Source organism: Bos taurus, chromosome 25, assembly GCF_002263795.3.
Source record: "Bos taurus isolate L1 Dominette 01449 registration number 42190680 breed Hereford chromosome 25, ARS-UCD2.0, whole genome shotgun sequence".
Lineage (NCBI taxonomy): Eukaryota > Metazoa > Chordata > Mammalia > Artiodactyla > Bovidae > Bos > Bos taurus.
Window position 1 is genome coordinate 33,145,002 of NC_037352.1, and position 13,014 is coordinate 33,158,015.

General features: G+C 48.8%; 1 long non-coding RNA gene across 1 annotated transcript; it reads left to right on the plus strand.

Annotated features, from left to right (window-relative positions):
- The first annotated feature begins 644 nt into the window (after positions 1-644).
- On the plus strand, positions 645-6,958 carry LOC107131856 (uncharacterized). The gene is made up of 3 exons (XR_001495149.3): positions 645-1,579; positions 2,467-2,687; positions 5,279-6,958. It is a non-coding gene; the product is annotated as an uncharacterized lncRNA (long non-coding RNA).
- Positions 6,959-13,014: the final 6,056 nt, after the last annotated feature.

Here is a 13,014-nt window from a genome sequence, read left to right on the forward strand (position 1 = left end):
ACTGGAGCGGTTTGCCCTTTCCTTCTCTGGGGGATCTTCTTGACCCAGAGATCAAACGGGCATCTCTTATGTCTCCTGCCATCAGCAGGCAGATTCTTTACCACTAATGCCACCCGGAAAGCCCATATACACCGCTTATGGCCAAATGAAAGAGCCAATCTGAAAAGGCTATATACTGTGTGATTCCAGTTACAGGACATTCTGGAAAAGGCAAACCATGGCAAAAGCAAAAAGATGAGTGATCGCCTGCGACTGGAAGGGAGGAGGACCGAACAGGTGGAGCACAGGTGATTTCTAGGTACCGAAACTATTGTGTCTGCTACTGTCATCGTGAATACACCCACAACATCACATCTTTGTCAAAATCCATAAACCGATGAATATAAAGAGTGAACCTTGGGAATTCCCTGGTGGTCCAGTGTTAGAACTTGTGGCTTCACTGCCGAGGGCCCAGGTTCAATCCCTCGTCGGGGAACTAAGATCCCACAAGCCCCGTTGTGTGGCAAAAAAAAAAAGAATGAAACTTAATGTAGACTATGGGTTTTAGTTAATAATAAGGTATCAATGTCGGTTCACTAATTGTAATTAAGGCACTACACTAAAGCAAGATGTTAATAGTAAGGGAAGCTCAGCCCCCAGGAACTGGGTTATAGGGGAACTCTGTATTATCTACTTAATTTTCTGTAAATCTAAAACTGTTCTGAAGAATACAGTATTAATTATAAATTTTTGTGTGATACAGTGGAAAGAACCAAGTGATAGGGAAGTGAGACAGATTATCATTGATCAGCTGAATTGGTCTGAGCAAGCCCCTTGCCCTCTGAGCCTGTTTTCTCCTCTTTAAACTAGGACACTGCGCTAGATTTTCTCTAAACACCCTCTCCAGCTCTAAGATGCTCTGACTTTAACATTTCTGAAGGATAAACCAGAGTGTTAAGTTTCTCAGGGAATAGCCCTGTGAAAAAAGTTCAGGGTACATGCGCTGCAAGTAGATTAGATCCAGGAAACCTCAGATAGTATAGAAAAAGCCAAATTTCCCGCCCCGGGTCACCTTGACCCGGCCAATTCAAATTTCCTCCAAATACCACGCGGGCGGCGACAGCAACCGAAACGCTAAACTGCCTCTGGTCCCTACCAGCTGGCGGGGGTTTCTTTCCCTTCTTGGCTCGGCCTGGAAACTCATCTTTTATTCATGAAAATTGAGGCCCTAGGAGGCCTCAGCATAAACAGGATGTAAATATTTGCGGCTGGTTGGGGAGAGGTGGCATTTGATCGGGGACTGTCCAGAGTGGCGGCCGCCTGGACAATGCTTACTTGGGACCCGCCCACCTCCATCTCCTCTATAGGTTGGGTTTGGGGGGCATGTGCAGGCTCTCCCTCCTGATTGGAGACCAGGTTTGGGACTCCTGTGCCCTCCAAGTCAGACCGGATGCCGCTTAACCCTCGGGGCATCCTGCTCTCCTAGTCGTCGGCTCCCTTCATCCGCATTCCTCGGTGTAGGGGACAGGATTGGCTTTCTGGCCCTCATGGAAGTGCCTGGTCTCCTCTCCAGGCCCTCACCTGCCCTTCCTGCAGCCGGGTATCCTTTGTCTCCGCTACATAGAGCGCTCCTAACACCCGCTCTCCCTCGCCCGTCATTCCCCTGAACTGTACCTTCTCAAGGTGCTATCCCTTTGCTTCTTCCAATTGCTCCACCGGGTGTGAACTCACCTCTGTGAACTTCAACTGTTCTCCGAGCACCCCCCCCCCCCCAACCAGATGTTTGCACGGACATCTTTCCTGGTACCCAGGGCCGCCCCATCTCGGGGTGGAGCGGGGCGGGGCGGGTGGACGGGGTGGGGGGAGGTGCTTGCCCAGGAGAATAACTCCCTGTCATCTCTCAGGGTCTAGCCGGGGTGTCACTTCCTCCAAAGAACCATCCTGATGCTTCCTCCAAATCTGGGTTCAGAGTCCTCCTCCCCGCATCCCAGACTTGGGATTTTCCCTTACTGGAGCACCTTCTGCTGAGCGACAGCCCATCCTCATCCGTATCCCACACTTCAACAGGGCTTAGACTCTCTGGCCCTGTTCACTAAAGAAATAACTTATTGAATAAATGAATGGATGGAGGGAGAGATGTATGGATGGATGGAGGGAGGGATGGATGGATGAAGGGATGGAGCCATGGATAGATGGGTGGATAGATGCATGGACAGATGGATAGATGAATGAATGGATGGAGGGATGAATGGATAGAGGGAGGGATAGATACATGGATGGATGGAGGGAAGGAGGGAGGGATGGAGGGATGGGTGAATAGATGCATGGGTGGATGGATGGATAGATGCATGGATGGATGGATGGAGAAAGGGAGGGAGGGAGGGAAGGAGGGAAGAAATGGATGGATAAATGGATGGATGGATGGATGAAGACATGACTTAATTACCAACTTTGTCAGTGGCCATCTCTTCTTGTTCCCACCCTCAGATGGAACCCTTCGCTCCCACACATCTGCTCCACGGACATCAGACCCTACTCTTTTAGGACCTTACACACACTGTGACCTTACACTTGCTGTGTCTCCTCACGTCCTCCCCAACTCCACCTGTGTACTGCACATCTCTGCACCCAGGACACTTCCTGGAGCGTGTAAGAGGCTGTGGTCTTGCCTGGAATCTGGCTGGGCAGGAGGCACCCAGCTGCCTCAGGTAGGAAGAAAACATTTCCATCTGTGAGACATTCTTCTTGGAAATAATGCCCTCGGGACTCCCCAGGGAATGTGGCATGCTGGTGTGAGCATGAATGGGCATGCTGGGATTCAGCTTTGTTTAAAATGTTCAGCATGCCTTCTTCAGATGAGATCTATGCTTTGCCATGTCTGGGATTAGGGCAGACATCAAATATACCTCCCCAAATTGGGGCACCGGCTAGCCAGACTGGACCCACGTGAATCATTTGCAGAGGAGGTGGTACGGAAAGAGTGGACTTGAGAAATAATGTCCTGGGGAAATTGCTTTGAAAGGATTGTCAAACTGCTTAAATGAGGTTTTTTGAATGCAATTAATCAACCCCTAATTGGTCCTGTGAGGACACACAGTTTTCTTCAGTATAGGACCTTTTTTCCCCCGTTTCTTTGGCCAAGCAGCTTGTGGGATCTTAGTTCCCTGACCAGGGATTGAACCCACACTCTAGGCAGTGAAAGCACAGAGTCCTAACCACTGGACCCCTAAAGGATTCCCGTGGGCTTCCTGATCTGGCAGTCCAAATACCCCAGGCCACAGAGTACCTAACAGGAAGGGAAAAACCAACAAAACCCACGGATCAGCCTGCCCCTGGCTCTGATGTTCTTGTTGGGAGTGTCCCCCTCTCCCCCAACCGGCACTGATGCCCCTGCATTTATTAACACCTTAGCCGGGGTTCAGCCTGGCTGCATGCCCGGGCTCCCAGGCCTATTAAATCAGAACCTCTGGAGTGGATTCGAACCTCTGCGTTTATGTAAAATCTCTAGGTGATTCTCTGCAGCCAGTTTAAGCAAAAACCTGCTGTCTTAGCAATCATCTTCATAGCGTTAAAATGTAGTCATTTTAACCTTACCGAGAGGGAGAGAGTAATGCAACGAAGTGGGTGCTTAAACAGCTAATCCCACTAGGAGATTGTAAGTAAAGGAAAAAGTACGGGAGAAGCTGTCAGTTAATGATCACTCAAGAAAGCAGGTTTGCCCAACCACCAACCAAGCAGGCTTGCTGAGCAACAAAACCACACAGCAGGAGCATGAGGCATTCCCCCAAACAATAAAACAGTGATGACATTTGCCGGGGTCCAGCCTCGGCTGATCCAGGGAGTTCGAAGCAGGGACAGCGTCGGCGAGGATCAGGATATGATAGCTTCAATTAGATATTAATTAGAGATATAAAGAGTGATAGAATAAGGATAGCTCAGTAGGAAAATTCAGTGGAGAAAAGAGGCTGAGTGGCTTGGTTTACGCAGGAGACCAATAAAACTTCAAGACAAGAAGTTTGCACCACTTACGTAGGCCGCAGGCGTCCTTCCGTTCTCCCAAAGGAGAGGAGACACTGAGGCCTCCCCGGTCGGATCTTAGAAGCCCAGGCAAAATTAGTAAGCTTGGTGGGTTCCGCGCTCCAGATGGAGACTCAGCCAGAGTGAGAGAGAGAGAGACATGGGGAGACCAGTATTTCGAGAAACTGATCCCCATTCTTTATTTTCCATGGTCTACTTTTATACAGTGAGATGTTATGCAAAAGTCATGCGGGGTCAGCAGTCCTGACTTTTATCAAAGTCAGGTGCTTCATACAAATGTATACAGAGGTCTTAGCGGTGTTACATCATCTTCTGGCCAGGGGGGCCTGCTGACAATTTATGACCCTCTCCTTGTGACAGCGGTCAGTCAACCAGGACACTTATTTCTCCAGGGGTGATTATTCTCAAAACAGACGCCACCCAAATAAAGTTACATTCCTACAGGGTGAGGGTATAGTGGGTTTTAGTTAAGGAAAGAATTTACTTAGCCTAAGGTCTGACGTGATTAATATCAAAGGTTAATACTTATTCCTTCTATATATTCATTAATGTGTTAAGGGCAGGGGATATGGAGACTTAGCAACAAACATTGGCTCAACAAATGAAAAACCGTTCACCAACACAATTTCTAATCAGCCCACTATACTTATAGTTTTCTAACTTCTCTTAAGAACCTGTTTTTAGAGGGTTTAAAGCATCTCGTGCCTCTCACGGTTGGGAGGCTGTGAGCAATCACATGTGGCCAGACGAGCCTGTCAGGCAGGCTAGAGAAGCTTCAGAGGAGTTTGTAGGTTAAAACACTCTTGTCACGCCCAAGAGTTTTTATTGACTGGAGCTCTAGGTTAACTCCTTCTCTGAAAGAGGTGGTGGGGGACAGCCCCCCATAAAGTCAGAGGTGTAGGTGAGAGCACAAAGTAGTAAAGTAGGCAGGCTCTGGTTATGGGGGTAGACGCTCGAGGATTTCCAGGGGGACTCCTGAGGCTCGATCCCACCTTTGCATATGTCGAGCCTCCTTCCTCATGACGTTTGCCATGGGCGGAGTACCTCACTCTGGCCCCCAACAGACATTAGAATCGCATTCTGCCCAGTGAGCTCAGGAAGGTACTAATCGCCAGGACGTGCTTCTCGGTGCCCATGCAAACAAAAATATAGGGAAACGGTGACGCACTGAGACACGAGATGATTTACTGTGTTTTAGTATGTGCTACCACCTTTTTGCTCTTTTCCATTGCACCCTGACAGTCTTGGCTTGACCATGTAGGGAGAGGAAACCTCCTCCACCTGAAGCGGAGGAGGAACTGTTGATGGAAACTTGAGGTCTACTCAAGAATGAGAAAGAGGGCTTCCCTGGTGGCTTGGTGATAAAGAATCTGCATGCCAATGCAGGAGATTCAGGTTTGAACCCTGGTCCAGGAAGATTCCACATGCCCTGGAGCAACTAAGCCCATGCGCCATAGCAACTGAGCCCAAGCTCTAGAGCCCGGAAGCCACAACTGCTGAAGCCTGTGTGCCTAGATCCTGTGCTCTGCAACAAGAGAAGCCACGCGATGAGAAGCCCGAGCACCGCAACTACTGAAGCCCGAACGTTCTAGAGCCTGTGTCCAAAGCTGAGAAAAGCCTGTGCAGTAATAAACACCAGAACGGCCAAATAAATAACATTTTTTAAAAAAGAATGAAGAAGGTAGTCTTCTCTCCCTCCCCTCTTTTCCTTTGATTGTAAAACTGTAGCCCACTAAATTCTCGAGGTGGAACACCCTTACCTGCCCACTCGTACCTCTCACAAGCGTCCTATACAGATAAACCCCTTTCCCTACTTGTCACTCTGCCTCTCGCTGAATTCTTTCCATGCCAGGACAGAAGAACCTGCACTCTACTGAGTACTGAGATGCGTTCTGCCGGTTTCATTATTAGTGGAGGGATTCCTGGGACGCTGCATTTCTAACCTGTTTCCGGCTGGTACTGTTGCTGCTGGATCCTGGACCACACCTGAAGTGGTGAGACTTTGGACAAAACGGGCAAGTGCTAAGTCGCTTCAGTCATGTCTGGTTCTTTGTGACCCTGTGGCCTCCTCTGTCCATGGGATTCTCCAGGCAAGAATACTGGCCTGGGTTGCTATGCCCTCTTTCAGAGGATGGTCCCGACCCGGGGATAGAACCAGAGTCTGTGTTGCAGGCAGATCCTTTACCGTCTGAGCCCACTGGAGATAGCTCGGATGAAACTGAACAGACTTCAAGCTCTAGTGTAGTATCCAGACCAGATTGAGACGGGAGTGGATTGAGAGGTAGTCACACGGAGGCCAGGGCAGGCACGCTGACTGAGAGCAGAAATCGGGGAGAGCTTGGATGGGTAAACAAAACAGAATAAAATGAGAAGCAAAAAAAATCCAAAAAAACTGATGATCTGGGCTCTCAAATGTGGGGGCAAATGGTCTGGCAGACCCAGCAGCCCTGGGGTTGGCAGCCTACCCTGTTTCTACCTCCTACCTCATCACAGTGCACAAGTCAGGCGGCCCCTGTTGTGAAAACCCTAAGGCATGGGGAAACATTTGTTCTGGTTTAAGAAGGCCAGGAAGTGCATAAAGCAGCTTTCAAATTTTCCCAAGCGAAAAACTTTCCATGCAAAAGCCACTGAACTGAAACTGCATTTGTGTAGACTAGCTGGTTCTCGGGAGGGTTCTCAAAGGATCTTTACTCAGGGGTGTGTGTGTGTGTGTGTGTGTGTGTTAAGTCACTAAATCGTTTCAGTCTCGTCCGACTCTGTGTGACCCCATAGACTGTAGCCCGCCAGGCTCCTCTGTCCATGGGATTCTCCAGGCAAGAATACTGGAGTGGGTTGCCATGCCCTCTTCCAGGGGATCCTTTCGACCTGGGGACTGAACCTGAGTCTCTCAGTCTCCTGCAGTGGCAGGTGGGTTCCTTACCACCCAGGACAGGTGCTCTGAAATCCCCAGCCCCACCCCTTCTAAAATGCTACCTTGCAAGGGAAAACGAAGGCCTTTTAGAAGGTGCATCTCAAGGTCCTGTGTAGGCATTCGCCCCTGCCCCTCTAAATGGAGGTGTCTGGGGGCTGGGACCTGAGCTTTTCCACCGAGGGGTGTAGACTTTTAAAAATCACACATCCTCTGGACACTTTTGCTCTGGAATGTCGATTTAAACTTGACCTGTGCTTCCTTTTTTAAAATGATTTGTCTTCATGATAATTTTAATTGTTTGTTTATTTTTGGCCACACACTATGCGGGATCTTAGTTCCCCCACCAGGGATCGAACCCGTGCTCCTCGGATTGGAAGCTCAGAGTCTTAACCACTGGACCATCAGGGAAGTCCCAGGCTGGGGTTCCTTTTACAGCTGAGCTCCCTTTTACAGCTGAGCTCAAAGGTCATTGATTCCTGGATTGGGAAGGTTCCCCTGGAGAAAGGAATGGTAACCCACTCCAGTATTCTTGTCTGGAGAATTCCATGGACAAAGGAGCCCGGCAGGCTACAGTCCATAGGGTCGCAGAGTTGGCACGACTGAGCGCCTAACACTTACACTTTTCACCAGTCATCTCTCCATGGGGCCTGGGCCACTCCAGCCACCAGTGACCCTTCCTCCCCGTGCTCTCCAGGTGCGAGGACCTTTGGATCACAGGCTTCTCACGGGACTTAGTTTAGTATCTCTCACTGTGGTCAGAACTCAGAGCTCACTCAGGGCTGGTCCTTCGTGGACTGACCATGTGAACATGACTTCCTGGCTAGAGAGCCAGGACTGTCCTGGTCAATGGACTGCCTTCTCTGGGGCTCCTGGGAGACAGCCGACGGGAGGACACTCCGTGACCTCATGATCCAGAATGAAGGAGCAGGCCGAATCCCCAGAGACACCAGATTCAGGGAGAGAGACTCCGAGTGAGGCCGAGACAGGCATGGAGGGAGGGCCTTTCAGGTGGCCGGTGCGCCTTCTCTGAGACCAGACTGACCCTAACCCCAGGTCATCAAGGCTCTCAGGGAGGTCCTGGAGAGGTCACGGTGTCCTCAGAGACGCAGACTGAATCTCAGTGACCCTAGGCTCTCTCATCTGTAGTAATAACAGGACTGGAGCTTTGAAGAGCACTTTATTTATTTATTTTTTAAAACGTTTTATTTCTGATTAACCTCTCCACCTTTCCTGTGGAACGCACGAGCACTTTAAAAAAAAATGCCTCCTGGTGCTGCGGTGGGACGGAGGAGCCCGGCAGGCTGCAGTCTGTAGGGTCACAAAGAGATGGACACAACTGAAGCGACTCAGCACACACGCTGCGGTAGGAGTGTGTGCTGCTACAATGCTGTGGGACGCAGTGTCAACACTCAGGGGAAATGTGGGCTTTCTGATGGGCCTGGAGACAAGTTTTCTGCGTTGAAAAGTTTACTTGCAAAATTACTAAGATTTCTTTGGTGAAATTTCCACATTTGAAAATCTTTGTTCCTTCCTCAAGCTTTCAAGTTCATTTTACAAATCTTATTTTCCTTTTCATCACTGTAGCTAATTTTTTTTTTTTTAATTTGGACATACCTCGAGGGTTGCTGAATCTCAGTTCCCCCAACCAGGGAAAGAACCCGGGTCACAGAACCCTAACCTAACTGTTGGACCTCCACGGAACTCCCCCCATAATATTTTCTTTCTTTCTTTTTAAAATTTTTTACTTTTTAAAGGAGGCAAAGCTTTAACTTCTGTCTTGGTAGTGAGTCCATGAAGGTTGATATTGTTTTCAGTATATTTGAAACGCTTTACAATTTACAATTCAGAAATTAAGAGAGCACCCAAAACAATTCTGCACACATTTCTTCCACACATACCCTTGCCTCCCTCCAGACCACTTGATGCATGGCAACCAGAGTGATCGAAATAGTAACTGGGTCGTGCGGCTTTTACCCAACCTCCTCCAGGGGCTCCCTGCTCTTGTCCTGCACGATCTGACCCCTGCAGGCCTCATCTCTCTCCTATCCCGACACCCACGCATTCCGGATTGATCAGCCTCTCTTGCTCTCAGTCATTCATCCCTTCAGGACAAATGGAGCCTCCACTCTGGGCCAGCACTACGGGCAATGGGGAAAAACGGTGACCAGGACGGAATATCTGTTCTTAACAAGCTGTCATTCTAGGAGGGGAAACAAACAAGAAACAAGGCAATGTTGTGTGTTAGACACCCAGTCGTGTCCGACTCTTTGCCACCCCACAGACTGTAGCCCACCAGGCTCCTCTGTCCATGGAATTCTCCAGGCAAGAAAGAATACTGGAGTGGGCTGCCATTCCCTTCTCCAGGGGATCTTCCCCACCTAGGGATCAAACCCAGATCTCCTGCACTGCAGGCAGATTCTTAACTGTCTGGGCAACCCGGGAAGCCCAAACAAGGCAATAAACCCAGATAATTGTGGGTAAGTACGGTTTAGAAATGAACAGGGTGAAGGAAAGACACCAGTGGGGGAGGAGGAGGGTGTTGTGTTAGGAGGTGTTTGCCTGCCAGGCAAAATAAACTGATGCTCAGGTCTCAGGTTCAGGGTTCAAATCTCAGGTAAGATGCCTCCTCCTGGCAAAGCCCTTCCTTACTTCCCAGGTGGGGTGGTACCCTAGGGTTGATATCCTAACAGCCTACCAGTGATTTTTCTTTTTCTTAATAATTTTATTTACTTATATTTAGGACTTTCCTGATAGCTCAGTTGGTAAAGAATCTGCCTGCAATGAAGGAGACCCTGGTTTGATTTCTGGGTGGGAGAATCTGCTGGAGAAGGGATAGGCTACCCACTCCAGTATTCTTGGGCTTCCCTTGTGGCTCAACTGGTAAAGAATCCACCCGCAATGTGGGAGACCTGGGTTCGATCCCTGGGTTGGGAAGATCCCCTGGAGAAGGGAAAGGCTACCCACTCCAGTGTCCTGGCCTGGAGAGTTCCATGGACTGTATAGGCCATGAGGTTTATTTACTTATATTTAGCTGTGCTGGGTCTTCATTGCTGTGTGGGCTTTTCTCTAGCTGAGGCTCCAGGGCTTCTCATTGCCTTGTTTATTGTTTGTTTCCCCTCCTAGAATGCAGTTTGTTAAGAACAGATGCTCTGTCAGTCCTGGTCACCCCTTCTCCCCATTGCCTGTAGTGCTGGCCCAGAGTGGACACTCCATTTGTCCTGAAGGGATGAGCTACCCACAGAGAGAGAGAGGCTCATCAATCTGGGATGATCAGCAATGAGAAGCTTCTTTTGTTCTTCTATTGCGGAGCACCAGCTCTAGGGCGCACAGGCTTCAGTAGCCGCGGCACGTGGCTCAGTAGCTGCAGCTCCCAGGCTCTAGAGCACAGGTTCAATCGTTGTGGCACACGGGCTTGGTTGCTCTGCGGCATGTGGGATCTTCCTGGATCAGGGATCGAACCTGTGTCTCCCGCACTGGCAGATGGATTCTTTGCCACTGAGCCACCAGGGAAGCCCCATCAGCCCTTTTCCTAATGCATCATAATCACGATTGGCTGCTGGCTGTTTCCCCACCTACAATGTAAGCTCCAAGGTGCCCTGTTCACTCATCCAGTGGTTATAACAGTGGCTGCAGGTTCCCAGTTGATATTGCTAGACAGAAACTGAGAGTCAGGCTAAATGGCTTCCAGCTTCCAAATCCCACACCTCTAACCAGAGCACTTCCTGAGGACAAATCCTTATACTGTAGAGAAGTTTAGGATATATGCTTTTTCAAGCAATGGCATCCCACTCCAGTACTCTTACCTGGAAAATCCCATGGATGGAGGAGCCTGGTAGGCTGCAGTCCATGAGATCGTTAGAGTCGGACACGACTGAGCGACTTCACTTTCACGCATTGGAGAAGGAAATGGCAACCCACTCCAGTGTTCTTGCCTGGAGAATCCCAGGGACGGGGGAGCCTGGTGGGCTCCGGTCTGTGGGGTCGCACAGAGTCGGACACGACTGAAGTGACTTAGCAGTAGCAGTAGCAATGAGCCTTTTAATACGGAACATGCTAATGAGAATGTTAGGAAGACCGTACTGATGATGGAAGGCTGCAGTGTCTGAGGGCAATTATTTCAGTGACAGAATCACCATTAGAAAGATAGCTAAAACTCCTAAGGAAATCCACTGGACAGCAACAAATGAATTTTTAAAACTTCAGTGCAGGACTTCCCTGGTGGTCTAGGGATTGAGAATCTGCCTTCCCATGCAGGGGAGGAGGGTTTGATCCCTTGTCCAGAAAGATTCCACATGCCAAAGGGCAACGAAGTCCTCGAGCAGCAACTCCTGAGCCCTCCTGCCCTAGAGCCCATGCTGTGCGACAGGAGAAGCCACCGCCATGGGAAGCCAGAGCACCGCAACGAGACAGCAGCCTCCAGTCGCTGCCACTAGAGAAAGCCCAAGCAGCAACAAAGACCCAGCACAGCCAAAAATAAATTAAAAAAAAAATTCAATGTAAAGAAAGTAAAGCAGCAAGTCGGTTCAACGTTCTGGGCCAATGAAATGGAAAGCAGGAGAGTCTGCCTATCCTGGGCTTGAGATGCCACCAGATTTCCAACCCCAGATCCCGCGGTGTCACAGGGGAAGTGAGCGATACTTTAACTGTCAAAGTCAAGGTGTCACTTTAACCAAGATTTGTTGCCTGTCCTGTTTGATAAATGGGATTGAGAGCCTCTGCCTTTAGGGAAAGGATTTTGTTTTCAGCTTTATTTCCTTTCCACATCTTTGCTCTTTTCTCTAATTGCCCTCTTGTGATAAGAGTCTGAGAGCCCTTGCCCTTTCACAAGAACCTGTGCTTTCCCCATCACTCCCTGGTCCCCATCCCCCATGTGGCTGCTGTGTGGCCCTGAAGGAGTGGCCAGAGTTTTCAAGATCTAAGCTCTGTCTGGGCCCAAGTCCAGCAAATCACAGAAGGCTCAGTCTAGAAAAAATAAAAGAATGTCCTGATGGTATAGTTTCCCCGAAGGTCACCTCCTTCTGATTTTTCTGGTATTCCAAGCACTTCAGTGGACTTGGGGTCCTGGGAGCACCAACAGGTCCTCTGTAGAGTGGAGGTTTTTTTTTGGAGAAGCAGGAAAGGGGAAAGATCTATACACCATTTTCTGCATTTATTGAAAATGTTTAGTTTCTAAACTGCATATGTGGTGGAACGTGTGTGTGTGTGTATGTGTGTATGATAGCTGACTCTAAGGAAAATATGAATATTAAACCACATGGGAACAATCCCAAGGGGAAAAAACCACAAAAAGACATTTCAAAAAAAGTTTAGATTTCAAGAAAATTTGTATTTTCTCCTGCAGAGAAATAAAGGACCTGTGAATAGTGATTCTAAAAATATACAGGATAGCTCTGGTAGTCTCAAGGGGAATGGAAGAGATATAGCCAACTTCAAGTATTCTTTCTGAAATCGTATAAAAGAGGGAAGAAAAACACTGAGTTAGTTTTTGAACCTGGAGACTTGAGTAATTACCGTCATTAGAACAAACTGCTTCAGAATCTGAGTCATTTGAGGTTTTTACCCAACTGGCAATGACTCGAAAAGAATGAGGAAGCACATGTTTTCTTCCCAGCTGTATAACACAATGGTAAATTGTGCCCACTGCCTTGAACTTGCGAGCCTGGCTGCATAACTGGAATAAGCAATTGGCAGACATCAATTCCATGCCCCTATTTACCAGGAATCGAGGGGCAGGTACCATGTCCTGAAGGAGCTAAATAAACACTCAGGTTGGAAAGATGAAGCACAGAATTTTCACACAGGAAAACTGAACAGAACAGCAGGATTGTCTTTCCCAATAAATTTCCATAATGGGCAGGGTTTCTTGAGAGAAAGAAAACTGAAAAGATAAAAGGAGAGAACAATTACTTGCAATAGAGACTCTGGTACGTGTCAGTCACTCAGTCGTGCCTGACGCTTTGCAACCCCATGGACTGCAGCCTGCCAGGCTCCTCTGTCCATGGGATTCTCCAGGCAAGAATACTGGAGTGGGTGGCCATTTCCTTCTCCATGGGATCTTTCTAACCCAGGGATCAAACCCAGGTCTC